The 27,072-nt window shown below is 41.0% G+C and overlaps 1 protein-coding gene and 1 long non-coding RNA gene across 3 annotated transcripts in view; one reads left to right on the top strand and one right to left on the bottom strand.

The window, feature by feature from the left end:
* Window positions 1-22,572, top strand: part of LOC135202079 (uncharacterized) — a 53,766-nt gene extending 31,194 nt beyond the window's left edge. For both annotated transcript variants that reach the window (XR_010311676.1, XR_010311677.1), the window contains one exon: window positions 22,420-22,572. This is a non-coding gene — a long non-coding RNA (uncharacterized LOC135202079). The remainder of the gene's footprint in view (window positions 1-22,419) is intronic.
* The window catches only part of LOC135202580 (uncharacterized), a 323,189-nt gene that overhangs the window by 79,974 nt on the left and 216,143 nt on the right, over window positions 1-27,072 (bottom strand). The window lies entirely within an intron of this gene.

Raw genomic sequence — 27,072 nt, 5'->3', positions numbered from 1 at the left:
CTGTCTTTGACCCACCTCCAAATGTGTCAATCAGCTATATATATACCTGCCAGGTAAGTGTCATACATTAAAATGAAGTTTTTATGTTAAAACAAAGTTTAATGTATACTTACCTGGCAGGTATATATAATTTAATTCCCACCCTCCTCCCCTCAGGAGACAGGGTTCAGAGAAAATCTGGCCCAATTGGGAACAGTTCCTAGCGCTAGCGCCACGGTAACGGGGTGGTGGTTGCCTGAACTACTAATAGGTTACTAGCGTTTGCGCGAGTTTTGAAAACAAATTTCTGCCAGGTGGAACAGAGAATATAGCTATATATACCTGCCAGGTAAGTATACATTAAACTTTGTTTTAACATAAAAACTTCATTTTAAAATTCAGTTATTCAGTAATTGATTGAACATTTCATGTTTGTAGGTTTTCCAAGATTGTTGTTGCTGCCAAATGGGTTTAATATCTATAGTGAATGTGAAGTGCCTTGTTTTGGGGAACTCCCGTATTCACCACTTTTAGAGAGTGACTATTTTTTGTTTAATTTCATACAATGTAAATGGAGATTTAGTTAGTTAATGATCATTTGGTTATTTGTATCTTTAATGTTAGCATCCTTTTTCCTCATTTGTCATTAGTGGTTAATAATTCATTATCATTTGTAGTTTATTACGTATATACATTCTCTGATGTTTCTTGCCTCCCACCAATGTCATCATCACCATTGTCATAATGTTTATATGTCAGGTTTTAATTGAGTAACTTACCCAGTAATTACATGGGTATTAGTTTCATTTATTCGCAGCAGTTTTGATTGAAAATTCGTGGTAGCGACACTGCTATTGTGTAGGGGACACCAGTCTCGCCCCCTAATGAAAGGGTTAGGAACAACACAATCCGTTTATGCAACTCAAGGTGATAACATCTGGCGTCAGCAGCAGTTGGTAATTTTTCACCAATCATTTACTGGACCGGACTTCGGTATCCAAGCCGAAAGTGGAGTAGCTTCAGTTCAAAGCTTCAGGATGAATTTTTTCCTTGTTTAGTTGTTTTTTTACCGGAGTACTACATCAGTAGTTCACTTTTACAGCAAAATTGCAGTTACTAATTGTTTAATTACTTTTTGCCGAGTAATGGACTATAATTTAAGAATTGGTTCATCGAACCGATGTTTACATTTGTTACCGACCTGATATTGTTTGATAATACTGTTGCAGTAGCAATCTTACAGTCTTTTGATTAACTCATCTTTACAGTGAGTAACTTAACAACATAAATTTTGCTCAGTTGATGGTCAAGTAGCGTAATAAAGTAAACACTGCATTAGCTACCATCTTCATAGAGTAGTGTAATAATGTAAACTTTGCATTCATTACCAGAACGATTTTGGTGTTGAATTTTAATTCTGCAAGGTGCTTCTTGCAGGATTAGTATTTATTGTTTATTATAAATTCTGATTTAAGTTTCTTCAACACTAGCTTAATAGTATATTTGCTACTGCAGCAAAATTGCATTAAATTTCAATGCTTATCATTTTACTTTTCAGAATTGTGTAAGTGAAAGGTTATAATGTAGAAGGAGAGAATTTTAGTTATGATGGGCTTTCAGAGGATGGCAAACCCAAATCTTAGTAAAAGCAAGAATTATAAGAATTTTCACTGAAAACATGCAAGGGCCTGCCAGAGAGGGAACATCCCAATGGAGGGCTACGCTGACCTTTATTATTATTAATAGGTGTTAGTTTTTCCAGACCTCTGAGTCTCAAGTAGACTCTTCTTCGGGCTTGGTTCTCAGGGATCATCCTGAGAAGAGAAAAAAAAAAAAAAAAAAAAAAAAAAAAAAAAATTAGACTTTATTTGAGAAACCCGTCTTATTTAAAAAATTTATGATTTTATTAATTGAAAAATCCCTGCTTTCCGCAAGAATATTTTTCATTTCCGAACTCCGCAGATAAATAGATCTTTGCTGGGTCCAATTTGGGCACTCAACAAGCAAATGCTGTACTGTCATGGGTGTTTGACATCTGTTACATTTCACTGGGTCAGCATGTGGTGTTGACATCAAGTGACCATGTGAGAATCTTGTGTGTCCTATACGTAGCCTTGCTAGGATCACCTCTTTTGCTCTTTCCTCCTGTGAGGATGTCCTCCATGCATAGACTTCAGTTTTTATATTTTTAAGTTTATTTGTTGTTGGCACAGAGGCCCATTCTTCTTTCCAATCCTGGTAAATTAATGTTTTAACTGATTTTACCCAGTCTGACACTGGGGCATATGAAATTGTTGGAGGGATAGTGCAGGCTAATTTGGCAGCAGAGTCTGCATATTCATTTCCTTTTATTCCCACGTGTGCTGGGATCCAACATATTTCCATTGATATTCCTGATTGGAGGAGTTGATGAATTTTTATTTGAATTTCCTGTACTATTTGGTTTCCTGGTTTATACTGTCTTATTGCATCTATAGCGCTACGTGAGTCACTGAAAATAACAGAGACACTTGCTTTTGCCTCAGATATCATATCTAGAGCCATCTGTATGGCTGTGACTTCAGCAGTAAATACTGATGATATTGAAGGTAGGCTTTTTTTACTTAACATATTTTTCGAATATGCAGATGCTCCTACTCCAAACATTATTTTTTGGAGCCGTCTGTATATATCATAAATTTGTCGCCTTTTCTTCTAATGTGCTCCAAAGCATGTTGGCGGTACATTTCCGTATTGTCATTTGTTTTTTGAGTAGGTAAGACAGGGAGGTACATATCTTTACTCTATTTAAAATCCATGGTGGTGGCAATTCCATTGGTGGGTGAAAAATTGGATTCATATTATGTATGTTCATTATGTATCTAGCTCTTTTTGGGAAAGAGCTAGTACTATTAACTGCTGTTACTTGATTACAGTTTTGGAAGCAGTAAGTTGCAGGAGACGATCCTGCTTGCATTGAAAGACCTCTTTGTATTGTTATTAAATTACGGTGATGTTTTAAGGGCAAAACACCTGCCTCCACCAAAAGTGAAGTTTGTTGGGGACGATCGGAAAGCTCCTGTGCACAATCGCACGCCTTCATGGTGCACTGCATCGAGAGATTTTAATGCAGATTCTGAGGCGGATGAATATATTGGACAGCAGTAATCTATATGGATAAGACTGTTGCCTTATATATCATTAATAAAATGTCTCGCTTTGCTCCCCAATTAGTGTGTGATAACTTTTTTAATATGGCAAGGGCTTTGATGCCCTTGGCTTTAATGTATTTGATGTGCTCTTTCCAATTTAAATGTTGATCAAATATTACTCCTAGATACTTGATTTTTGTACAAAATTGTATTTCAGTGCTATAAAGATGCAGTTTGATTGTTTGGTTCTTCATCCACCTTTTGTCTTGTATAAAGACGATTGCTTTTGTTTTATCAGTTAGAAAATTTAAAATCCACTGAATTTGCCCAACTACATATATTTGAAATGGCAGTACTGAGAACTCTCTGAGCATGTCTCAGATTACTACTCGTATAGTAAATGACAAAGTCATCAACATATAAACTGTTTTTTACACCACTTGGTAATTTATAGTAATGTCATTGATTGCTAAAGCAAACAATGTACAGCTCAAGACACTACCTTGAGGGATTCCTTCTTCCAGGTTTATAGGTTACTGAGTAGGAATTTTCTACTCTTACTTGAAAAGTTCTGTTTGGTTAAGAAGTTCTTAATAAATATTGGTAAGTGGCCTCTTAGTCCCTTGGAGTGGAGTTTTTGCATGATGTTATGTTTCCATGTTGTATCGTATGCTTTTTCTATATCAAAAAATATAGCTACTGTTTAATTTCTTTTGTTCAAAGCCTTTTTTGATATGATCTTCTAAATGTGTTAAGGGATCTAGGGTTGATCTGCCAGCTATTGAACCAGATTGTGTTGGTGTTAAAATGGATTCTTTGGTTATTACATACGTTAATCGTGCATTAACCATTTTTTCTAAGATTTTGCATAGGCAACTTGTTAGAGATATCGGTCTATAATGGATGGATTACTTGCATCCTTTCCTGGTTTGTTTATTGGAATAATTATGGCATGTTTCCATTTATCAGGAAAGACACGTTTTAGCCAGATACAATTTGTAAAAATTGTTTTAATAAATATGATTTAGCTATAGGAGCTAATTTTTCTATCATTTCAAATGATATTTTATCATATCCTGGTGCAGAGGGATGACAAGAGTTGATGGCATTATCTAGTTCATCCATGTTAAAAATATAGTTATATTCCAGGTCTTCAAGAGTTTCAAAATTGAGTATTATATTTTTCTTTTTTGTTTTCTGATACTTTTGAAAATGTGTATCTAGGCTGGAGTAAGCTGATGTTTTCAAAATGTTTCCCAATTATGTTTGATATTTCATAAGTATCATGGTATATTTTTCCATTTAAATGTATTGCACTTCTTGGAGGTCTTATATGTTTTCCATTGATTTTCCTTATCTTTTGCCAGACATCCCTTGTGGATGTGTTTGAAGATATGTTTGAGACATATTCCTTCCATGATGCGATTTTCAGCTATTACCGTTTTTCTAAATTTGGCTGTATATTTGTTATAATGGTTTAATGTGGTTAATTGTTATGTTTGTTATAACTATTTTGTTTATATGTTTATACTATAGGGCATTTTGTTGAGTGATTTAAGGCGAGTTTTGAGTCTGTTTAGATTGCGACTCAATATATGTTTTATTTACTTAATGTTGTTAATGTTGGATTTCCACCATGGGACAGGGGGGATTTTTTTGTTGGAATGTGTTTTGGTTTTTGGAAGGAATACTTTTATCTGCAGCATTTATTATGAAGTTTGAGAAGGATTCACATGTAGTATTGTGATCTTCATTATGTGGGAATGGTGGTATGTTTCGTGTGTATAGGAAATATTTATCCCAGTTAGCTTTTTGGATATTATATCTTGTAGGTGGCAATATTTTGACCATTACTTAAGTAGTTCAGAATGATTGGGAAAATGGTCACTTGTGTAGAATCGTCTAGGACGTTCCATTCAAATTTCTCCGCTACATCATTTGAACATAATGAAATGTCAATTGAAGAAAAGGTTAGGTGTGTATTTGAAAAATATGTTGGAACTTCGCTTTCATTGAGACAATACAGATTGTGTTTCATTATAGTATTCTCTATGTTGATTCCGGATGTGTCAGTGGGGTTATTAATATCCCATAATGGATTATGTGCATTAAAATCTCCTACTATAAGTAGTGGTTCCTGTATACTTTGCTAATAAGTTCAGAAAAAATCACTGAAATTTGCATTGAAATTTGGTTGGTTATATAAATTACAATAGTAATTTTACTTTTATCAGGCATATACAGTTTAATTGATGTTATTTGATATGGCATAGATGGTATGTCAACAGGTTCATATGTAATGCTATTATGAACGTATATGGCTGTGCCTAATTTTCCACCGTCAGTTGGTGAATAACAGGCAATTTTATAGTGTTGGATATTTGTAGGGTTACTTTCCTATATGTTGTAGACATATGCACATTGGGTTGTGGTCTCGTATGATTCTTTGTAATTCACCCAGACGTAGTCGGGTTAAGAGACCATTTATATTCCATTGAATGATTTTATATTCCATTATTGGGAGGAATTGGTGTTAAATTCTGTAAATTGATTGCTGATTTTACTTTATCTCGTAGTTTATATGCATTTGAATTTATTTTTTGTGGTTTTTTAATCGTTGTATTTGTATGTTGGTTATTAGATTCTGCAGTTGTTTGTTTTTCATAGTTGAATATTAATAAGTCCTATTTTTGATTTTTATAATTTCCTTTTTGTATTTTAAGGATTCAGAACATAATTCGTTCTCATGTTGGTGTGTTAAAGGGCACCTCCTTAATTTGGTAAAATTGTCAATACAATTTCGTACTGTGTCCTCTGTCTTGGTAGTTAGTTGGTTATATGTACTTACAAAGCATTCATTACAACCACAAGATGAAGCATGTTTGGTAATGTTAATTATTGGTTCAGAAGTTTTTGGTCTAGCTTTAGAAATTTCTGGTTTTGTAATTCTATTGTTCCTTTTCTGTAGTGATAAGGACTGTTGGTTTGAGGGGTTATTTGTTTTGTTGTTGTTAATGGGATATTTCGGTCTTGTGGATGGTTGGGGGGTGATAGTTATATTTTGGTTTGGTTTAATGTATGATTTTCATTAGTATTATTTGATGGAAATTGTAAAGAGTGATCTTTACTGTCCAGAGTTGGCTGCTTGATTGAGATTGAGGGTAATTGTGTATTTCCACTTGTGATGAGGTTAGTTTAATATCTTTTTTAAAATGTTCTCCTGTGTAGTTGGAGTCTCTCTGGATTGATTGTAATTTTCAATATTTACTTTTTTTCCCATAGGTGGGGTTCTTTCTAGAATTCTTTTCTTTTTGCCAGTTCGATTATCATCATTATTTAATTCTTCTTCTATTGGAAGTTCTTTTCCATGGATAACTGAATCATCTATGTTGGTGGTGGTATTGGTTGTTGTAATATCACTTTTATTTTGGGTTTCAGTATTATTGGTATGAAATCCAGTTTCCATGTTATACTATCTTGTTTGTCATTGTGCTGTTTGATGTCTTGATTTTTAGTCACATTTGAAAAGGTGGGGGTTTTGGATGGATTGTTAACGCCTCTTACTTTTAGCTCAAGTCTGGCTTCCATGACTGACATTCCTGTCCTATTTATTAACAACTGAAGTTCTGTGTTATATTGGTAAAATGAACACTCCTTAGATTTTGCGTGATGGGCTAGTCCACAATTAATACATTTTGATTGTTTACAGTTCCAATTAGTGGTATGGTCATCTGATGCACAGACTGCACATATAGCTTTATTACGGCATCTTTTGTATGTGTGTCCATACCTTGAGCACTGTGTACATTGTAATGGTTTAGGAACAAAGGACGAACTTCTCTATTTTGTCCAAGAATTTTTATTTTAAATGGTAAGTCTTTGGCCTGTAAATTTTATTTTGGCAATGTTGATATTTTTACTTTTATCTTTCCTACTTGAAATAGAGTATATTTCTAAATCGTGGATATTGTTATATCTCAATTTTAGGGAGTCTAGCAATAGTTGTTTTGAAGGAAGCTCCTGCTCGCTATTGGGTAGGATGACTGTACCCTGTACATAATTTAATGTTTCATGGCTTGTAATTATTACCTTTATATTATTTATTTCTGTTATACTTAAAAAGGCAGTGGACTGCTTTTTATTGGTTACTTGGATAAGCCATTCATTGTCCTTGATGTGTCTGCATTCCATGTCTTGTGTTGGATATATGTTAAGTAATTTGTTTTCTAGCATCGCTGCTGAGATTTTGTTGTCAGCTTTGAGGACTAGAATCTTGACCAATTATCTGGTCCAAAGAGGTCATCAAAATGTACCAATGTGGGATTAAGTCGGTAATTTTTGTTTCTTTTTGGTCCTTGTTTTATGTATGTTGCTTGTCTATTATGATTTTTATATTTTTCTGTATTGCTGAGAGGATTATTTGTCTCTAATTCAGAATTATTGTTCATCATATATGGTTCCATTGTTACGATATTGGAGTTTACCAATTTATTTTTGTTTGTTTCTTTTGTATTTATGCACTCTATTTGGTTTTCTGGCTCTGCTGCTTTACTTGGAACAGGTGTTCCTTGTATCTTTTATAGTACTTTCACTACTTGTGGCAGTACCTAGGAAATTCGGGAGTGACGTGCCAATGGTCATCAACTGTGCCGTAGTTTTTCCATCATGGGGCCCAGGGGTACTCAAATCATTTATTTCACAGTTCATAAATTTTGAGTTTTTACACACACACACACACACACACACAAAAAAAAAAAATCTTGAAAAGATATCATTGGCCCTTCGCGAAGTTAAATTTTCTGCCAAAGGCACAAGTGAGAAAGGACTCCCAAATGTCCGCATCCCTACCCTACCCCAAAAGGGGATGGCATAACATGATTAGTATGGCCCAAGTGTAAGCAGAACCCGCTTGCTAGGACTAAGAGTATTATGTTAATACAATTATCCCCATCCTAATCACATTATGGGCAAACTGGATAGAATGCCGAGAGTTCTATTCCTAGAACCAGGACCCCCCTGGAATCCGTGGTCCAGCTCCACAGAATAGTTCCGCCTGAAAAACAGGTCCGAACATTGTCGGGTAGATGATGGATCTACCACAGTTCTCACTATTTAGCTTCGGATTTAACTCCACGTTAAGCCATGATATGTTTTCTCATTTATTTGCTTTCAAAATTTTGGCAAAAAATGGAAAGGTCCACATAAGTTTACTCGAAAATATATAATGTCATATGGGACTCTTGGGTTCGAACCTGGGAAGAGATTCCTGAGGTTCGAGAGCCCCCTCACCACGTCAAGGTGGTCCCAAAATGAGGGGGCCGCTGACCTTGTTTAATCAATGATATGTAGCTAGATAGACGACATCGTATGTCTGGCGCCAAAGCTTTTAGCTCATCTGGTTTTGAACTATACTGGTTGATCCTGTCTTTAATCTTTTGCTTGGCTCAAAATTAGGTCATGCATTTATTCTATAAGTATCTGAGCACTTAGTTGGGACCAAGCCACTATAGCCGCCAGTTTCCATCGGTGCTGAACGCCCATAGGAACCGAGCCAGTGCCTACTAGCTCGCAAGCGAACGCCCAGTCACGCCCGAGTGCCCAGTGGGAGCCGAGTGAGTGCCCACGGGTGGGGGGAGAGCAAGCTGGCCCAAATCAGGGCTAGTCCCAGTCCCAGATAATTAGGGAGGGTTAGAATCAGGAAGGACATCTGTTTGTGAAACATTTGCCAAAGCCACCTATAAAAGGAGTTGTTAAAGATGGAAACAGCTGAAGGAGGCAACTCTGACTAGAGATTAAGCTAAGAAGAAAAAGACCATCATCATATAGTTTCCAGTTTGCTTTATGGTTGTTATAGTGTTTAGGATAAGGTATATTCTACAGCTTCATAAATATGGTAATGGGAAAATCATTAGTGCTTTGTAGTGTCACTTTCATTCTACAGTATTTTGTTTATCTACAGTGCTGTAAGAACATAGAATTAAGTCAACAGATAAGTTGCTTTGGGGTCCAGACTGACTGATCTCATTTTGACCTGCTCTGGGGATTGTGAAAAACTGGGGAGAGTTTGATGTTCATTCCAAGTAGCAAATAACTGGGCAAGGAGATTGACATGTTTGTAGTGAGTCTTTCTTGTAAACCTTTAGATAAGCAAGTTTAGGAAGGTGTCATTGCAGTTCATATCTTGTCAGAAAAACCAGGTGGGCTTGGTAGAATAATATTCTCTGCTACCTGTTGTCCTTGGAGAAGCTTATCCCCCAGGAGCAACTACATCTGCAGTTGCTTCCATGGTGCCTGAAAGGAACTGGTCATCCACTCACAGTACTCCAACATTCCTTGTGCCCCTCAGCCAGGAGGCTAAGGAGGATCTTGCGTGGTGGTTGGATCCTTGTGGGAGTTTTGTTGAGCTCTCCATCTGCTGAGATGTTTCTGTTTTTGGATGCATCGAAGAAAAGGGTGGGGTGAGCACCTGAACAGCTCATTTGCTTTGGCTGTATGGACCCAAGATGGTTCTTTCAGGTGCATAAGCCTTCTGGAATATGGAGTGTTAGTGTTGGTTTCAAGATCAGTTGATAAATTGTAAGTGCTGATGAATGACCACAGTTAAGCGGAAATGCACAGATTCCGCTTAACTGTGCCATTAATTGGGTATTGGCTCCGATGGATGTGTACCTAACAGAGACGCTGATAACAGTGATTTTCAGTTATCATCATGCCGATGGAAAGGAACCCCGCTGATAACTGGGGACAGCCTAATTTGTTTTGCGAAAGTTTGGTCAGCTGACCTGTCATTGGAACCCTTGTTTATTAAGTTCAAGTCATCTTTTGACAGATGTAGGCTTGTATCCTTATGCAAACAAATTGCAGGTTCAGGATAATTTTCATTTTTGCATAAATATGCTATAAAGCTTAATTCTTTTCATAACCTGACCTCAGACCAACCCCAAATGTGTCCCTGTTGGTGTAATAGTTGGAAATTGTTGGGTGATATGATGGTATCCCACCCCTTTTACTTACTTGTTCTTAGTTAACAAGCTTAGTACCAAGCATCAGCAACTGGACTTGTAAATCTACAATAGTATTCGTTACAGGATTGGTATTATTTTTTCTTTCTATTGTTGGTACTTTTTGGTGGTACCCATATTACATGTGTTGTTTAATGAGTTAAAAGCCACAATAATGTATATGATACTGTATACAAAAATGTTAAAAACATGGAGCTTTTGACTGTTTGCTCAACAGTCCTCTCTATTAAAACACATAGTTTGTAATACAGTAATTGTGTTACTTTGCTTATACTACTTACTGTATAAGTGTTGAAGAAGTAAAGATGCATGTTTACAAGGGAAATAATTCTGCCTGTGTGACAATATGAGTACCATTTGGTGCTGTTATTGGCAGCATGTCATCATAATAGGCTTAAGAAATTGTTTTCAAATAGGCTTAAAAAAATTGTCTATGTGATGGTACCTGTTAGTATATTTAAAGTATTTTTAATCAGTGTAGATCATTTGTTGTACAAATGCCATGTCATTGTTTGATTGTTTTCTAATAGTACATATATGATGTTGATCATTAGCTGTGTGCAGCATAATTAGATGCTTGTATGTTTGAATATATTGATGATTTAACAAATTGCTTGAAAGAAAAACTGAATATAATCTACAGCTTGCAATTGGGAAAACAGTTCCTAGGGAGCTGGCAACAACAACCTGATTATGAAGTAGCCAGAATGGATAAAATGGAAGCTTCCTAGAAAGGTGGACATTCATACTTTATACATAAATATATCTTACTGTAAGTCATAGCACCTCAGTGGCATGGTCGGTATGGTCTTGGCCTGCCACCTAGGTAGCTACGAGTTCAATTCTCAGGTATTCCATTTAGGGGTGAGAGATGTGTATTTCTGGTGATAGAAGTTCATTCTCGACGTGGTTTGGAAGTCACATAAAGCCATTGGTTCCGTTGCTGAATAACCACTGGTTCCATGCAATTAAAAACTCTATACAAAGAAACAAAAAACAAACAAACTTACTGTAAGTCAAGAATTTTTCTGATTGATATGAAGAGGACTGTTTTGGTCAGTGGCGAATTACTAATTAGGCTAACTAGGCTAAGCCTAAGGACCCCCAACCCTTGGGGGCCCCCATGGCCTTGAACTAGCCATAATATTAAAAACTGTATAAGACTTAAGAACTAGGGACCAGTTTTGTGAAAATTTTTGGTGCCAGGGTCTCTGTCAGCTGGAGTGCTATTCCTGTCATTATACAGAATTGGGCTCTTACGATTTCGAGCTTAGTTTGTATCTGATTTTGGTAGGCTATAATGACTACTGAGAAAATCTTACTAATTTTTATGTGTACGTACTGAACTATCATGCAGCAATATTGTCTTATGTGTATGCTGTCATGCAGCCAACCACAGCTAATGAATGGTGAACTGTGAATGATCTGTGTGTGGTGTACCTGGACTGGACATGTATGATTCAGATTACTGTCATGGTGGGTAGGGGTGGCCCTGAACCAGAAGGTAATGACTACTTAGTAGTGTACACTACATATTCATGTTCGGTGGTCTGACTGTGATGTATGTGTTTGTCTTGATCCTTCCTAGATAATATGAAAAACTTTATATGAATAATTATATCAATTCAGAGCCCTTATAATTATTTTAAAAATTATAATGAATAATTATTTTAAAAATTATAATGAATGTGTAGATGCGTTGAACTACTACTACTATTATGATGATGATGATGATGATGATGATGATGATGATGATGATGATGATGATACAGCATCCCAAAGATATAAAACAAAATTGCCTCGAAACGTAAGTAGTACAGTTGGATTTTACCGTGATTGACAAGGTCAGCAATTGCATTTTAAAACTACATATAGTAGTATGTGCATTTCCTTTCAGTGTAGCTTAAACATATGGCAACATTTTCAAGACAAACATAGTATTTTCACTCTTATTATGTAAGTTGTTGTTATTTTTTATTTTGTTTTAGGTAAGAAACTACTAGACATAAATCAGTCTTGAAGTGGGTATATATATTTATCTGGGGCAGAAAAATGAAAATTATAAAAAAAAAATTAAGAGCTGCGACAATTGTTGTAAAACCGATTGCTGAATAGTACGTTGAACCTGACCAGTCTAATCAAACTGATATTCTGAATCATGAATGTCTGAATAATCATTAATGTGCAACATTTGGTTATGTGCATCATATAAGGTTAAGTTAATCTGCAAAATATGCACTGTATGCTTTCAAAATAAGCATAAATTAACCTAATCTTAATTAGTGTGTACAGTGGTCCCCCCATATTCGCGGGGGATGCGTACCAGACCCCCCCGTGAATAGGTAGAACCCGCGAATGTTTGGAACCCTTAAGAAAATGCTAAAAACAGCCTATTTTGTTAGTTAAAACTCAAGAAAAACCCACTAAAAATTTTCATACTTGGTTTTTTTAATAGTTTTATAAAAAAAAAGTGCATTTTATGATGAAATTCATAAAAAAACCAGGAATTTGTGGATATTTATCATTGAAAAATACTGCGAATGCGCGAATTTTCCGCGAATAATGCACTAATTTCCTTGATATTACACGTATTGCTTTGCATGTAGCTTCAAAATGCTCCTAAAATTGCTCATATTTAAAAACAAAAACTAGCTGATTTGGTTCACTTTGCTCACCTGACAGGTCCCCTTCTACATCCTTAGGCTAAGGGCCCCAAAGGGTCTTAGCCCTTAATGGATGGATTGCTCCTCGAGAGTAGTAATAACAGCTTTGGGGTGGTGGATGGTGGATGGATTGATTCTGTAGATAAACGATATTAAGCACCATCGATTTCGAAAGAATCGGACGGGTAAGAGATGCCAATACTTTTATAGCCCATAAATTCACTAATGGCAACTTTTACACTGGCTAAAATCATGAGTTTGGGCATCTCAGGGCTTCAGTTCTGCTTCTGACTTGAAGGGGGAATGTAGTGTGTCTTTCTCTCACATGGCGTCTTCTTGTAAGTTTGCTCATAAATATACCAAGGGGTTGCAGTTGGTTTTTGTTCTTGTCTTTGACAATAGTATGTCAGTTGTAAATGTAATTTTGCACAGAAAAGTGCAAAAAATTATTAGAAAAACATGTACAAATAAAAAAATTTACCAAATCTTCGTTCTCTGTGAATTTACGTGAATATTTTTCAACAAATATACAAAGAATTTGTTACTGATTTTATTTCTTATCTGTTTTGATATTGTGTGAGCTGTAATTATAATTTTACAAAATAGAATAAAATTATGTATTAGAAAAAACATATAAATTGGTTGTAAATAGTCATTTTCAACTTCTTGTTAAAGGTAAGGACAATTTTTTAGAATTTCTTTTTTTCACCATGTGCATTTGCATATCTTCTTCTTTCTATTGATGTTTTTTTTTTTTTGTGAATTTGCTGACCTCAAAGTTTTGCTGGCATGGGGTGCTACATATGGATATATTACCCATGGCTGCTAAGGGTTAATCCAGCACTGGTTTTGGTGTTACTGTTAGTGAACTTTAGAAAATACTATAGGTCGTTGTTGCAACCTCTCGACTCAGCTTAATTGTTTCGTCTGTTCCTTTTGGTATCTCCCCACTCAGGTGTCTTAACTTCTTTGCACTTTTTCAGTACTAAGAACAAATCCTTTGGATGACCCCTATGAAAGTCTAGAAATGTGGCATTGGTCCCACAAAACACTTTAATGATACGTATATACAGCTAATATGATGCCAACATATCAACTTTTCCAAAGCATATGATCATGTTAAACTAAAACTCCTTGAGTAATTTGAACAGTGTGGTAAAAAAGATGCAGGTATTATTTCAAGTTAGGCTTAATATAACATGTAGGACTAAACCCTTTGAATGTTACAGTCCCATTAAGTAGGAGAAATTTTTTGGGAGTGAGTCCTAGTAGTCAGAGAAGCTAGAAAAGAATATAAAAATTGCAGATAGAGAAAAAATAGTAGTTGCATCTGCCTCAATGTCTAAAATTGACACTTCAGGAATCACGGGGGTGCAGACACAAACCTGATGTTAAACATTACGGAAAAGAACTAAATAGTATAAGGGCGACTCAAGTTGTATAGTGAATGACATCAGCATTTCATTTTTCATGTCTGTAAGGAGCTTCTTTTTTTGTCTTTGAACTATTGTACATATCATGTAGTACATGCCATAGTAAACCACATACAGTCAGTTATGACAAACTGACTGATGAAAGCATTAGATTTTAATAGTATTATTAAAGCACCACATAACCTAGTTGCAAGCAAATGCAAATTCACTAGGTCAGTATTGTCTGATTTCAGTACTGAACACGGTTCAGTTATTACAGTCAAGTTATATATAGGATGTTATTCTAAAATGTTCCTCATACATTTAGTCTGTCAATTGATAAGGAAATTTATTAATTTTTTCTTGAAAAGTCACTTTGGAAAACTATCTAGATGGTTTTTTTGAACTCACGTTTACTGTACTTTCATCTATATTCAGTTTGTACTATAAGCAATTTATGGGATTTGATGATGTAAGATATTATAAAGAAAGACAAGGATGAGGTAGATCAAAAGTGGATGAAAGAATAAACTGGAGACATGACATTGTAACGTCAAACGCAAGAATCTAGGCCAAACTTTTTTCTCTTTTTAAACTGGTAGCAGTTCACTAACTATTTATTTGTTCCGATACGTAATACAAACCCTCGGTCCTTTAACAATAGGAAGGTAACTAGCGGCAGCTGGGACGGTCGTAAGCTTCGAACAAGGGGAGAACGGTAGTTAACTGCTTGTCCGATTGTGCGCGTGCCGCGCGCCCGAGCGGTGAAGAACCACTTTTGCTTTCGGCCTTGGTGTGACAGGACGTGCTCGTTATCGCTCTGCCCGCTATTTCGTCGTGTGCTTTGGATGTTTTTACAATTTCTTCTTACTGGTTTGTTAGTGGTTGTGAATGAAATTGTAAGTACTCTTTTTCATTTTTCATTATTATTATATTGTGAAGTGAATAATGGATCTCGAAGAGCTTTCGCCGCGCCCACCGGTTGCCCGTAGAGTGTGTCCCGGGCTGGAGGGGCGTAAATGCGGCGGATTTCGCTCTTTCCCAGAGATAGATCCACATGAATTGTGTTATCGGTGCCGGGGGCGAGAATGCTCCCGGGCCGAACCATGCAATGTTTGTGAGAATTGGTCCGAGGCGCAGTGGGTGCTGTACGAGGGTAGGAAGAGGCGTAGATCGACCAAGGAGTCGTCGGAAAGCTCTCCAGCGACTCCTTTGGTGACGGATACCTCGTCATCCTTCCTGCCCCCAGCTCAGCCCCCTCAGTTTGCGCCTTTCCCTGCGGGGGGGGGTTTCGGAGTCCTACTCCTCACTCGATCTGTCAAGTGTGGAGGAGGGCGCTCGATACCCGGATGTTCAATTGTATTCGGGGTCTTCCGTCCGCTCTGGGTGGGGTTCGTCCTCCCCCAGGCGTGAGGGTGCCCCTCTAACTGACCCGACTGTTCCTCCCTCAGGTGTGCCTTCTGTGAGTGACGACCTTGGGCAGGTGTGGGCGTCGTTGGGACTGCAGGGCGCTCCCAGTATCCAGGGCTTAATTCAGCGATTGGCGGGGCCGGCAGTAGTTACTCATGGTGTAGTGACAACGACGACAACTACCTTGTCTACTCCAGCGTACGCCGCCCCTCCTCATGTGGTTTATACGTAACATATTGCTTCAGTAACCCCGACAGCATCAATCCAAATGCCGATTGCTGCCGTGCCAAAGATGGGCGTGCCACCTCCACCTGGTTTCTATGTGCTGCCGACCCCCTACTTTCGCTGTCGAAAGAGTTCTCCCCTGGACCTGCCGCCTGTCCCGATGATGAAGTTGGCTGAGTTTGAGATGCCTGTGACGCCTGACTATGCTGCCGTACCTGCCGTACCTGCCGCTGATGTTGCTGGCCCAGCCGCTCGCGCCGCTCCTGCGAGGCACGCTGTGCGTGACGCTCCTGCTGTTGCTGGTCCTGATGTTGCTGGTCCTGCTGGTGCTGGTCCTGCTGTTGCTGGTCCTGCTGTTGATGTTCCTGCCGCTCCTGCCGTGCCTGCCCCTGCCCATGTCGTGTCTCTGGTCTTTCCGGACAGGTTAAGTCGGGGCGTGTTGCTTCGGCAATTGGCCCGACTTTTCCGTGGATGGAAGACCCGACGTCCGTCCTGAGAGAGCTGACGAAGAAGAGGAAGAAGAAGAGGAAGGTGTCGTCGTCGTCTTCATCGTCTTCTTCGTCGTCTGTTGCCGCCTCTCCCCCTTCGACTTCTAAGGCTTCCAAGCCGAAAAAGAAGAAGGCTGCCTCCTCCCCCCCTAAGAAGGCTCCTTCGGGACCTTCGAAGGGCCCGTCTCACTCCGGTGTGACGGGGGTGCTTCTGCTGGTCCTCCTGTTCCCTCGGGAACGGGGCCCGTCTCCTCTTCTGAGAAGAAGAAGAAGACGGGGACCAAGGGTGTGCTGGCTACCGCTGGTACATCCTCGCCTGGTCTTGGTAGTTCTGCTGCTAAGCCAGGTACCGGCCGGGCTCGGTCTTCTCGTCCGCGAGAAGTTCCGAGTGTACGGTCTCCTTCGGGTGACCGTGCAGCCAAAGTCAAGACGCCTGAGTTTGCTCAACGTCATGACCGAGGCACGGAGCAGAAGACTGTCGAAAGTCGCACAGGCGACTTTCGCCAGGCCAGCGGCCGCTCTCGTAGCGACCAGCCGGTACCCCGGGTTGACGTGACGGTCTCTGACCGGCCACGGGTTGAGGCTGGGAAGAGGTCCCCTCGACCGACGGCTGGTACCAGCGGTTTGACGTGCCGCGAGGACGCTCACCGGTCTCACCGCGAAAGCGAGCTCTGCAGATCAACTGACCGCCGCTCCCACAGGGACCGGATGGAGACGGTGGCCAGCAGCAGCTTGTCTGACGCGCGGGACCGGGGTCGACTTGCTCAGTCGAGCTGCTCGCCACAGGTGAGCGGCACGGCCAGGCCTGCAGATCGATCCCCACCGCGGGTTGGTGATCGGCTGCAGCCCCCCACGTACGCTGGTCCTGCCAGCGAGCGGCGGGGGAGCGTCAGGTCTGCCTCCCCACTACCTTCAACTTCCTCGGGGTACACCGGGAAGAGTGAGGTAGCTAGGAGGGTGATCGTGAGAGGCGAAGCCGACTCACGATCCCGTCACGATGCCGCACTCGCCAGGTTATGGTCTTAGGGACCAGGCCAGGTCCGTACGCGCAAGTGGCGGGAGGCGACCGTCCAGGGGTCTGTTGCTGTTCCTCCTTCTGAAGGAGGAGGGTCTCGAGAGAGCTGCTCTTGATTGGAGGGACTGGACGGTCCTACTCCTCAGGACGCTGTAACTCCCGAGATCCAGAGGAACTTTGCCCAGGTTATTGCGCTGATTCGTCAGCACAACGACCTGGGGGAAGGATCGCCGCTACCACCATCCGAGCCCACGTCCCGGCTCGAGTCATTTTGGGGCCCGAAGAGGGAACCCAAATTGACGGTGGGACTGCCGCGATCAGAGCTTGCAGACTCAGTCCTTGACCAGGTAGAGAATTTCGTCTCAGGACGAGAGGATTCGCTTAAGTCAGGACGGTCTTCCAAGCTACTTCCTCCTCCTCTGCAGCGACAGCGGAAGTTCTACGTGCCTTCAGTGGATCCAATACCGCCCAAACAGGTTAACCCGGAGCTAGCTAGGCTAACTCCAGGTGTGTCCCTGCAGCAGCTCCTGTCGGAGAACTTGTTCTCGCCAGCAGGAGGCACTGGGCCTGGAAGCTTACCGCTATGGCGGCATTCCAGGCAGGTCTCTTGGTTGGATCTGTGGTCCCTCACAGTATCCAAGGTCGCGGCCGACTCTGGGGGAGCTGCCCTCGAAGACGACCCCGACTTCAGGAGACTGTGCCAGTCTGGAGGTAGGGCCATCTCCTACCTCGCCCATCAGACGGCAAACCTGTGGGCCAACTTGGTTCTCCGTCGTAGGGACGCTGTCCTTACACGAGTAGCCAAGGGGGCTGGGCGTGAGGCGGTAAATGGACTCCGTAATGGACCTATGAAGAATTCCTCCGCTCTCTTTCCTGGAGAGATGGTGGATGCTGCGGTGGAGAGACGGCGCACTGATGACAGTGACCGTCTGGTTCACCAGGCAGTTACGAAGGTTTCTGGGCAAACCTCGTGCAACTGCGGCTAAGCCTAAGAGTTTTAGCTAGCGCTTCCTCGGCTGCTAAGACGGCTGCTCCATCAAGAAGCCCCGAGGAAAGACTCTTCCTGCTTCAACTTCTGGTAAGGGAGGCCGTAACCAGCCCTCCTCCCAGCCCTCCTTTCCCCGAGGAGGTGCTGGGAAGAAGTCGAAGCGAGGTGGGAAACACTAGGGACGGCGTTCCCCCTCACCTGCTGCCGGAAGTGGGGGGGTGCCTAGCAAGCCATTGGGCAACTTGGCAGCGCTACGGTGCCGAGACCTGGATAGTAGACGTCCTTCGGGAGGGATATCTGCTACCCTTCGAATCTCGGCCACCCCTCACCTCCAACCCGGTCCATCTTCAGACTTATGTACAAGGATTTTCAAAGGACGACGCTCTTCGACAGGAGATCAAGACCATGCTGACCAAACGAGCTGTAGAAGTCGTAGTAGATCGGTCACCGGGCTTTTACAGCCGCCTTTTCTTAGTGGAGAAGGCATCAGGGGGCTGGCGCCCGGTGATAGATCTCTCTCCCCTGAACCGATTTGTTCGCCAGACTTGGTTCAAGATGGAGACGGCACGTTCCGTGCTCAACTCCATCAGGGTGGGAGAACGATTTCATGCTTTCGGTGGACCTGAAGGATGCGTATTTTCAAATACCCATCCATCAGTCCTCCAGAAAGTACCTCCGCTTCATCTTCGACGGGACGGTGTACCAATTCATGGGCACTTTTGCTTCGGTCTGTCAACCGCCCCACAGGTGTTCACGAGAGTGTTCACTCTGGTGTCTGCTTGGGGCCATTTGCACGGGATACGTTCTTCTGAGGTATCTCGACGATTGGCTGGTTCCATGGCGAGCTGCCGCTCGCAGTTGCTGCAGGACGAGGGGATCGACTTCTAAAGTTTTGTTGCGATCTGGGGATCGTGATAAACTACGAGAAGTCCAAGACGATCTCGAACCCAAGCAGAAGATGAAGTACCTGGGTATGCTGATCGATACGGTAGCAGCTCAAGTTCGCCCCGCAGACTTGAGAATCAGCAGATTCAGGGAGGCAGCCGGCCGGTTCCTGTCTCGGCAGGAACAGGCAGCTCAGCAATGGCAAGTCGTGATCGGCCAACCTGTTGTCACTCGAGAAGTTAGTTCTCACGGACGTCTTCACCTGCGGTCTCTCCAGTGGAGACTAAGGGAGAGTTGGTCACAGGTAAAGGATCCACCTTACTTCCCCGTGTCCTCACGGAGAAGGTGAGGCAGGACCTAGCCTGGTGGCTCGACGACAGGAACCTCTTAAGAGGAGTGCCTCTACGCACTCCCCCCCGGAGATGTTGCTGTTTTCAGAGCATCAACCGAGGGATGGGGCGCACACCTGGAGGAGTTGCTGGCTGCAGGTGTGTGGGGACCATCACGACAAGCACCTTCACATCAATGTCCTGGAACTCAAGGCGGCGTTCTACGCTCTCCAAGAATTCAGGACCGCGGTTGGTGGGACACTCAGTGGTGTTGATGTGCGGACAACACCACAGTAGTGGCATACATCAACAAGCAGGGGGGCCCTAGTGTCTCTCCCGCTACACCAGTTGACCGTGCAGGTGCACGAGTGGGCCACGGCTCACTCAATAGAGCTGTCAGCACGCTACATTCCAGGCAAGAGGAATGTAGTAGCAGACAAGCTCAGCCGTTCGGGATCAGGTGATAGGGACCGAGTGGTCCCTACACCAGAAGTGGCGGAAAGGCTCTTCAACCTGTGGGGGCGTCCAGTCATAGACCTGTTTGCCACCCGGACACAAACAAAAAACTTCAGGTTTTTTGTTCAGCCGTGCCGGACCCATGGGCAGCTGCAGAGGACGCTCTTCAACACCCCTGGGACAACCTCTTCGTCTATGCTTTCCTCCCTTTTGTCTGATTCGGAAAGTGATCAGCCGAGCGCTGGTCATCACTCCCAATCTCAGGATGATCCTGGTGGCTCCCCAAACGACCTAAGCCGTTTGGTATCCGGACCTTGCTGGCTCTTCTTGCGGAAGAACCGAGAGAGAGCCCCACTGGCACAACCTTCTAGCCCAGCCACAGTAGAACGGTACCACCGAGCAGTCCAGTCCCTACAACTTCACGGCTGGTTGTTATCCACCATCTCTTGCGAACGAGAGGCTTTTCTCGCAGCGCAGCAACAGAGATGGCTGGACACGTCCGACAGTCCTCTGCAGCTGTGTACCAGGGGAAGTGGGCCGTCTTCTGTGGTTGGTGTCGTAGACGGGGTCTATCTCCTCTCAGAGACACTCTTCAGCAGGTAGCGGATTTCCTCGTGTTTCTTCGCCGAGAGGAAGCTCCTCTCAGTACCCACAGTTAAAGGATATAGAGCCGCCCCATGGCCCTTGTCCTAAAACTGAGGGGACTGGACATCTCGAACTCGTTCGAGATCTCCTTGCTTATGAGGAGCTTCGAAAGGTCTTGAACACCCAGGGAACTCAGGCCCAACCCCCTGAGTGGGATGTGACTCTCGTCCTTAGGAGTTTGACTCGAAGACCATCCGAGCCACTCCGAGAGTCGTCAGACAGGGATCTGACCCTCAAGACCCTCTTTTTGCTGGCCCTGGCATCGGCAAAGAGAGTAGGGGAACTTCATGGTCTTTCCTTCAATGTTAAACATTCCAGGGGATGGGGATCTGTGACGCTCGATTTCGTCCCGAACTTCGTAGCTAAGACTCAGAATCCGTCGATCCCTGATGACAGGTTCGAGTCTTTCACGATCCCCTCCCTAATGGATTTCACCGACAACGATACGGATGAGATGCTGCTTTGTCCTGTGAGGGCGCTACGGCGCTATCTGAAGAAAACTCGACACCTCAGGCCTGAGTGTCGACGCCTCTTCGTTAGCACTGGGGTTACCAAGAAAGAAGTATCCAAGAACACACTTTCTTTCTGGCTGCGGGAGGTGATCAGGAGAGCGTACGAGGCTGATGGTAGTGACGACATCCGTACGCTGCGACCGAGAGCCCACGAAGTCAGAGGTATTGGACCCTCTTTGGCGTTCCGTAAGAACTTCTCCGTGGCGCAGGTCCTGAAGGCAGGTGTCTGGGCCAACCAGACTACCTTCACGTCCTTCTACCTTCGGGATATTGCCCACAAGTCCTTGGATACTTTTTCCTTGGGACCTGTGGTGGTTGCTCAACACGTTGTGTAAGCTTTACCCAGCACACCCGAGAAGGCAGAACAGCATCGATTCCTGGTGTGACTGTAGGAATGAATGTGTGAATGAGAGTGCGACTGGCTTCTCTTCTCCATCTTTCTCTCTCTCTACCTGTGGGCAGAGGGTCACGGTCGTCACCATGCTGGAAAGGAATTTCGATGCAGGTAAGCTACTCGACCGAGCCCCAATCTATCCCTTTAGTTAGGGATAGAAGCAAATATCCTCCACTCCCTCCAACAAACCCATAACTTTATGTTGGCTCTTGTAAAGGAGCAAGTTCTTGCTTGCTGGTACAACGAGATACGCTGGCCTCTCTCTTGGTACTTGGCTCAGAGGTCTGACCATTGATCCTGCGGTGCATACCCCGATCAATCGGACAGAGGTTTGGATCCCTCCCTTGCGCTCGTACGACCAGGGAGGCATTCCAAGGTGGACGAAACACAGTCTGTTCACCAAAAAGACTCAGAATCCTCCCACCAAGAAGTGAGTCTTCCTATTGTTAAAGGACCGAGGGTTTGTATTACAAATCGGAACAAATGACAATTTGTCGAAAATTGCATTTTTCCTAACTATACAAACCTGAGGTCCTTTACATATAGTCCCACCTCATACCACCCCTCACTCTGCAACTTTTTGCATGGGCCTAAAGCAAAAGTGATTCTTCACCGCTCGGCGTGCGCGCGCGATCGGACAAGCAGTTAACTACCGTTCTCCCCTTGTTCGAAGCTTACGACCGTCCCAGCTGCCGCTAGTTACCTTCCTATTGTTAAAGGACCTCAGGTTTGTATAGTTAGGAAAAATGCAATTTTCGACAAATTGTCATATTGTACCCCAAGGATGAAATTTTTAATTAGAAGTTATTTGCATTTAATGAATTCGGCAATTTTTTTAAACAAATTTAATTGTTCTTCATTTCAGCAAATGACAGTAAGGGTCTTCATCATCCCATAAAGGATACTGGACAAGAAAACCAGGAGGAGAAATTGGCTCCAGTTCCACATACATATCAGCAAAAGAAACTGCATCATTCATTGCTCCATCAAAAATTATGTAAGTTCAGATGTTGAGTTATACAACATATTTATAAAATATTTCTGCGCTGCTTTTATTTATTTATCAGCTAGAATCTTTTATATTTTTTTAGTAATATACTTTTGTTACTTTTGAAAAAGATACTTTTTGAATAGTCAACAGTGTTTTCAGGATTGAAACTTCTATAAGGTCCTGTGTCAGATGTTGAGATGTGGTCATGCCTTCCATTTATATAAGAATTTTTAACTCTTACTTGAGAAATATAGAATACTGGTAGCAAGTATGTTTGATGTTGGAATCAATAAGTAATTTTATGTTACTGATCATAGGAACACTTTCCCATGTTGGCAAAATTATCCTAGTATGTACCTTACTCTTCTTGTCAGCATCATTGTAGTGCAGTTTTTTTAACGAGGCCAGTCACATTTTTTTACTTCTACGGATTTGAGCATTGACTGAGAATATGCTCATACAAATCAGAATTTATAAATACAATATATTCATCATTGTGATATTTCATATTTAAGTTTTATCTTTTCCTGTGCACGGCCACATTTGATATTGGGGTCATGACTCATTGGGTTTTGATTCCTGTTCCTAATTTTTAATTGTCTGAAAGTACCATTTACCACACTTCTCTTCACTACTTTCACACAGCATTCTATAGACTGACTTATATCATTGTACCATCTTTATAGCTATTAGATTACATATACGTCTACCATGTCAGGACCATTTATAAGTTTTCCAGTTAGTTTTCATATGTAGTAACTAAGGTTACTTTAATGGTAGACTGTTAGGCATTTATTACGATATAAGGGTGGACTGCATGCATGAACAGCAATGATTTGCCAGGACAAAGATAAGGTTGAAGGTCCTCTTCCAGTTTGCTGTTGATACATTTTACAGGTATTGCCTTTGTGTCAGAATTCAACTTTTAAGTATGTATACTGCTCAAGCTCTCAGTTGGCCAACGCATTTATGTAAGAGGGACTTTAATGTTTACTTCACTCTTGTAGGATGGTATATAGAACTTCTACTTGGTTCTTGTGAATTATTTGGATTGCATACAGGATACAAAACCCATACTGCTTGACCTTGAAAATTGAGTTCTTCAGCTGGGGGACCACAAATGCCTGAGTAGCTAAAATTCACGAATACTTGACATCCCCTAAAAATGCTTATAACTGGCTATTTAAAACATTCAAATACCAAAGTCCTCCTCAAAAAATGTTTTTAACTGTTTATTTTAATACAGTGGTACCTCGACATACGAAAGGCTCAACTTACGAAAAACTCAGAGATACGAAAGCAAATACAAAGATTTTTTGGGCTCTACATACGAAAATAGTTCAAGTTACGAAAGGTTGTTGCTGTAAAGTCCCGAGATTCGCCCGGACCACCGAGAACTATTTTAAAACTCGTGCCCCGCCAACTGAGTAAACTCGCCACCATCCTCCCGCTCTCCCATTGGTTCCTGATGCTAGTCACCCCATAAAATCCTGCTCTCCTATTGGTCAGCCTCTACCCCTTGTGATCTATGTATTCTATTGGTAAAAGGATGCTGTAAATTGAAAAACTTATTCATGCAATACATTTAAAAAAAAACATTAGGTAAAGATAGAATAAAGAATAGAAATGAATGGTTATTATACTGTTTGGTAGTTTCAGTAGTTGAAGAGAGAGAATGGAAATTTATGGCTTACTGTGTACTAGGAAAAGTAATTGCTTGGCGATCGTTTGGTACTCGTAAGTGCTGGATGTAAACAGAAGTTTGGAAGCTTTTTTTTTTTTTTTTTTCTTTTTTTTTTTTTTTTTGTTTATTATAGTTAATGGTTACTTAATAATTATTTTAAATGAGTACATGCAATACATTTAATAAAAAAAATTGTGAATTAGATATCATAAAATATAAAATAAATCAGACTGCTATCATCGAAGCCAACAAATACGTATTTTCTAGAATTCTTCTTCTGTTTTAATATTACGTTTCGTATATGTTTCATTATAGCTGTCAGTAACTCGGTATCTCCATTAGGTAAAGATAGAATAAAGAATAGAAATGAATGGTTATTATACTGTTGGTAGTTTCATTAGTTGAAGGAGAGATACTAATGAAAATTTATGGCTTACTGTGTCCTAGGAAAAGTGATTGCTTGGCGATCGTTCGGTACTCGTAAGAGCTGAATGTAAACAAACGATTGGAAGGTTTTTTTTTTGTTTGTTTGTGTATTATAGTTAATGATTAATTAATAATTATTTGAAATAAGTACATACTGATTATTTATACATTTTATTGGCATATTCTAAGCTTTTAGCTTCTTAGGTTTAGATGTCAGAATCATAGACAAGGCTACAGTAGCAACTGCTAACATAGGCTAGGCTTATTGCTAAGGGACATATGCTAAAGTCCTAATATATGCAGTAAAAATGGGGTTGAACATTACATGCAGTTGAATATTACTCAAGTATATACAGTATTTTGCCTTTTTGGAGTCTTATTTCTTCCGTCCGATCGGCGTCGTAACCCTAGAACATGTGTTGTAGGCCTGGAAATATAATTTACTGGGGTGTTTTTGTAGGGCTTGGAACGGATTAGGCATTTTACATGTAAAATGCGGTTCAAGATATGAAAAACTCATGATACGAAGGCCACCTCGGAACGGATTAATTTCGTATCTTGATGGTTACCCTGTAGTCAAACCAAAAAAAAAATATACCTTAAACACACTATCAGCGTCGTCAAAGTTATCTTACATTTCATTTAAAATATATGGCTCAGTGTTACATGTGAAAACTAATAAAGTTTTGATCCACAAAAATAGGTTATAAGTATATACAATACGTATCAGTAAACATTAAACTAAAATAAAGGACATTAAACAAAAATCAATCATTAAAAAAAAAAGAGGAGAAATTCCCTCACAAAGCATCGGAGTTACCAGCCAATCAGCAACTAGCAGAGCTGATACCCTGCATTATGATTGGCTTTTTTAATCTTTCCAGCCAATAGCATCTCTGTCACATGCCAAACAGCATTGTGGTAACATACCCTTTATTTATACTCTGCTGTGTGATTCGCTACTTCTAACTCGCCAGCCAGTAACATGTACACAGAGAGAGAGAGAGAGAGAGAGAGAGAGAGGGAGCGATGAGACGAGAGAGAGAGAGAGAGAGAGAGAGAGAGAGAGAGAGAGAGAGATATCAATATGTCAAGATGATTGAAAGTTATGCCTTCATCCCTCCCCCTAAGTTGGAGACAGAAAAAGATCAGGGAAAACACTTTATTGAACCAAAATCCTACTAATTGACTATACAGGCGGCCCTCGGTTAACGGTAGGGGTTCTGTTCCTGGCCGCCGACGCTGAGCGATTTTCGATGCTAAGCGATTTTAAAGCCTACAGCTGCCGCATACCTTCTTTCGGAATACTAGACCAGTCAAACAGTGCCGTAATCCCGCAATGGCGCAGTAAGTAAAATTATATTTGTACAGTATAGTACTTTGGAATTTACTGTACAATAGTACTGCACCATACATTATAGTATTATAAATACTGTAAAGTAAAAAAAGCCTAGCTTTAATCCTTTGGGTGTCTAGAGTATGTAAAGATATAAAAAGGTTTTATACAGTGTACAGGTAGCTGTAGTGTTCAAGTTACGATAATTCATCTTACGATAATCCAATTTTATGAGAGACCAAATTACAATAACCTAACTTTATCCCATCTTCTAGTTAAATAAGTTCAAAAACAGCAAAAGAGAATGATAATAGTATGGTTTTAACGTTATACTCGTTGCGTAAACGTGTAAGCCATGAACAACCGAACAAGAAACAACAGTTTTTTTCTAAGTACATTGGTGCTCAAATCTCATGCGACATTATTCTTTTTATATTGTCCAGATTCTCAGACTCGACGTGACGTTGCCAAGTAGTGCTATTTTTTTTCTTTTTTTAATGTCATACATGTCGAAAAGTTTGCGAAATCACAGCTAGCCCTATTTTCCTTATGGTTGAATAGATATGATCCCTTCTATGTATTGGTATAATTTGTAATCTGTGTGATTCAAACTTTTTTTGATTACGTCACTCATTTCAAAGTGCATTGTGATAAGGTTAGCGGTGCCAGCAATGAAAGTACACTTAACATGCTCCTCGGACTGGTCATCATAACCACGTCTGCAGAATTATGACAGTAGATCTAATAAGCTCAACCAACAGTCATAACAACATTTTCAAAATAAAAATATGAATGTTGAATGATGAAGTTTTTGGCTGCGTTTAAGCTGCTTGTATGTTGGAAAATGTTTTATAGGACTAAAAATATAATCTAAGCCTTCTGAGTTGTAATCTGTTACTATGAGTTTATTTGTAGAGATTACCTGTTTTTTGAGGAATACAATAAGAATATGAATTACAACCAGTTTTCTTTGACTGTTGAAGTTTCAGGCTGTGTTTAAGCTGCCTGTATATTGCAAAATGATTTATAGGCTTAAAAAAGTAATCTAAGCCTTCTGAGATGTAATCTGTTACTAATGTTT

Source organism: Macrobrachium nipponense, chromosome 30 (genome assembly GCF_015104395.2).
Source record: "Macrobrachium nipponense isolate FS-2020 chromosome 30, ASM1510439v2, whole genome shotgun sequence".
Taxonomy (NCBI): domain Eukaryota; kingdom Metazoa; phylum Arthropoda; class Malacostraca; order Decapoda; family Palaemonidae; genus Macrobrachium; species Macrobrachium nipponense.
This window is presented reverse-complemented; position numbering and strand designations above follow the sequence as displayed.